At 63.6% G+C, this 3,784-nt stretch overlaps 1 protein-coding gene across 1 annotated transcript in view; it reads right to left on the bottom strand.

Annotated features, from left to right (window-relative positions):
* LOC103760220 (beta-crystallin B3) overlaps positions 1 to 3,784 on the bottom strand; it is an 11,001-nt gene that overhangs the window by 1,877 nt on the left and 5,340 nt on the right. The gene's annotated exons all lie outside the window — the stretch shown is intronic.

Genomic DNA, 3,784 nt, shown 5'->3' on the forward strand with positions numbered 1-3,784 from the left:
GCCGGCTTCCTTCAGGTTGGGGCAGGCCCCGCTGAGCTCATGGCAGCGGCCCTGGAAGTTCTCCTGCTCGAAGATGGCAATCTGGAAGAAAGCAGCACCTCAGAGCAGGGGTCACCCCCACCCCTGCCACCGCTGCAGGGGGCACACGCTTTCTCGGGCCACCAGGTCAGCACGTCTGCTGCAGCCCAGACGTCGCACTGCCCCCCCAAACTGCATTCCAGAGGCTTTTAAGGAGCCTGCAAGCACAAGCACACGCTCCCATCCTTCTGAGGATGCAGCTCTCACTCCTGGATGTCCACGAGTCCCTGCTGGCACCATCCCAGTGCCCCGGTGCCATGGGCAGAGGGATACCTGTGGTCACACTGAGGGATCCAGGCTGTGGCTGGAGCACCACAGCTACTGGTGGGACAGAGTGAGCCAGACACCTGGAACACACTGGGATGGCTCAAGGGCAGCCCCAGCGCCGCCAGCTCAGCACAGATCTCAGGGGTCAGTGGGCAGGGGGGCAGATCTGCTGCATCTGCGGAGTGGGGGGGGGATCAACAGTTGATCCGTTCTCACCCACTCCACCTGCACTGGGGCTGTGAGATGCCAGAAAAATCCCATTCCCCATCCCCTAGTCCTGCTGCAAACAGCTCAGCACCTCAGCCAGACACACTTGGCACCAGCCAGGAATGCTGGGGGTGCTGGCGAGGGGCACATCGTGGCTGCTCAGCTGCTTCCAGGGGTGTTCCAGGGGATGGTTTGGACCCCCAGTGAGGGGGCTGGGAAGTCTTACACTGACCTTGGAGCTGGCTTGCTGCTGCTTGGAGGCTGGCATTTGGTGCTCGGAAGCCATCATCAGCTGGGTTATCTGCTGCCTTGGGAGGAAAACTCTGCAGGTTAAAATCTGTCACTGAGGAGGCACCAGGAACTATGCTCAGAGCCCCATGTCTGTGCCGTGCAGTTTGCCCAGGGAGGAAGGGTGTTGGGGCCAGGGCTCATGGCAGGATGGGCTCAGGCTGGGGTTACCAGGGACAGTCCAAGCTCAGGGATGCTCAGCACCCCAAACCTCCCCAGGCTCGTGGCAGAGCCCAGGCACCAGTCCTTGGGAGTTGCCCAAGGTCTCCAGCCCGGAGGAGTGCAGGGAACTGTGAGCCCAGGGCATTCCCAAGTCATTCATTCCCAAAAGAGTCCAGCTCCTGCAGTCGAGGCTTTTCCCACTGTCCCTGCCCAGTGACCAGCTGAGAGTCCCTGTCCCACACGGGTGCCTGAAGGGGTGACGGGGACAAGCACTGGGGCTCCCTACACCAAACCTGGCCCAGGCCTGCAGGACCCTTTGCTGAGCCCTCCTGGCTCTGCCTGGCACTGTCATCCCTTAGAAGGACCCTTGTCCTCAAGCCCAACGGGACACTCAGGATCTGAGCAGCTCCAAAACTGGTGAAACCCGCTCACTCCCGACAAAAAGAAACGGAGCCGCAGCTGGGTGGTTACATCCTGATATCCTGCTTTGGGCTGCAGGGACGGGACTGTCCCCCGGCTCAGCCCCTGTGTGCCCGCACCCCGCGGGCACCGGGAAGGGACCCCGGCCCCGGGGGTCGGGAGGAGGCCACGGCAAAAGAGAGGACAATAAATAGCAAAGTCTTACCAGTTATACCAGTACCCGCTTGAGCCAGTGACGGGCTGGGGCCGGGAGGTGGAATTTATACCGAGCTGCAGCAGAGTGGTGCCAAAACTATTTACAAAATAGTTAAAGCCTGATTCAAAGCGAGAATGCTGGATTAAACCCCAATGAAAACCAGGGTCAGCTGATCCGCCGCAGCCTTTGTCTGCCCGAGCACCAAGCCCGAGTTATTTCATTACCTGTCACATTCGAGTCACCCGCTTTGTCGGGTTGGTGGCGAGGAGATTTGGAGTTTGCATGCATCAGCCGAACGCGTGCCAAGAGCCGGGGCGGCCCTGGCCAACAAAGCGCCCGCCAGCCCCGCTCCAGGCGCTCCGGGGCCAGAGACTTGATCCCCCGACAGCCGCCCCGCCGCCGGGGCCGCTCAACCTGCTGAGCTCGGCTCTTTCCATGCGCGATAAAACGCGCCCCAAAGCCCTGGTGAACGTCTGGCTTTGCCCGTCTGCGGCCCCGGGAGGGGAGCGGCCGTGCCAGCGCCGGTGCCAGCGCAGAGGGAGCCGGTGGGGCTGGGGGCACCGCGGGAGCCCCTTCCCGACACCGACCCTTCGGGGGCGGGCAGGGCAGGAGCTGGCCCTGGTGGCACGATGCCCAGACAGCACCCTCAGCCCGAGTGTGGGGACTCCTCCTCTCTTATCTCCCACCCTCTTGGGGTCCCTGGGAAACACCCCAACCCAAGGGGCAGTGGGAGCAGCAGCACGGGGGCCCCTCTCACATCAGAACAAAGCCAAGGTCAGCGAGGGGCTCAGCCTGGGACACATCCCCACGCCCAGGCTGTGCCCAGGGTGGGTGGCAGAGCAGGGGCTGAGCTGAGGGGTCGAGGGCAGCAGCGAAGCCCCTCCTCTGGCGTCTCGACACCGGCCGACCCAGGAGGCACTGGGGGCTGCCGGTGGCTGCAGCAAAGGGGTTTCACTGTACGGGGGATACCCCAGCTGTCAGACTCCCTGGGTGCTGTGCAGCACCCACAGCCTCCTCTCATCCCCCAGAGGAGTTAGATCCCCCCGTGTCAACCCAGCAAGTGTCACACAGCGTTAACAGATTCTGGACCCATTCCCTCCTCCACACTTGGTCCCTGCAGGATCCCTTCGGGATCATCCCTGCCCCCTCCCCTGCCCCCAGGATGGCTGCACACAGGGTCACCCTGCAGGGTGTTGTCACCAGAGCCTGCAGTGACATGTGGGGGGGTCGGTCCCAGCTGTGCGCGATGGGGTCTCAGTGGGATGTGGGGTCACAGGTGACCGCGTGGCTCTGCAAGAAACCCACCACACCATGGAGAGGTCTGGGCAGGTTGGGGGGGGTGAGCAAGAGCCTCCAGCACTTCCAGCCCTGCCAAGTCCTTCTCCCTTCCCTGTGCCTCCCACTGTGGCACCACAGAGGCACCCAGCACTGCCCTCCTCCTCTTCTGGGCTAATCCATTGGGGTCCCCAGCCAGGACCCCTGTGAGCCTGCCTCAGGTCCCAGCGCAGGGCATGTTTGCCCCCCAGCCACCATCGGCACATCCCGGCCCCTCATCACCCCAGCGGGGGGGCTGACACGGTGCTCAGCACGGCTCCTGTGACTCCAGGCAGAGATTCCCTCCCTTGGCTCTGCCAGGACAGTTTAGCTCATCCCAGCCCCGGGCAGTGGCGATGCCGCAGCCCCCTGGGCCCAGCCCCACAGACTGTTCTGGAAGCAGCTTTTGCCTCTCAGGGCCACACACTCGCCTTCCACAGCTGCCAACCCGAAACTAAAGAGAAAGGCTCTGGAGCAGCTGCTCAGGGACCAGCATGAAGAGCTCAGGTGGCCTCGAGCCCATCTCCCCTTTCTGCCCCCAGCCCTGGGGCTCCTGAGCGTGGCCGCATTGCCCCCACGGGAGGGGTCTGCCTGGGTGGCCAAGGCAGCTCAGGGCTGGGCTGCCCAGCACCTCACCAACACCTTGGGGCACCCCCCAGCCCCCCACCTTCACCACCAGAACAGCTGAGCCCCCATGTCAGAGTTCATCCCCCCAGAGAAACAACCCCTGGTGCTGTGAGAACCTTCCTTGGGGACAGGCTGGGGACCCTGCAGGACTCTAGGGCTGGGCACAGCCACCCCCACTTAGGGTGAGTGCCCTTTGGGGTGCATAGGCCTGGCTCTGCCCGGGGG

The sequence above is a fragment of the Manacus vitellinus genome, unplaced genomic scaffold, assembly GCF_001715985.3.
Source record: "Manacus vitellinus isolate BGI_N305 unplaced genomic scaffold, ASM171598v3 scaffold_31_pilon, whole genome shotgun sequence".
Classification (NCBI taxonomy): Eukaryota; Metazoa; Chordata; class Aves; order Passeriformes; family Pipridae; genus Manacus; species Manacus vitellinus.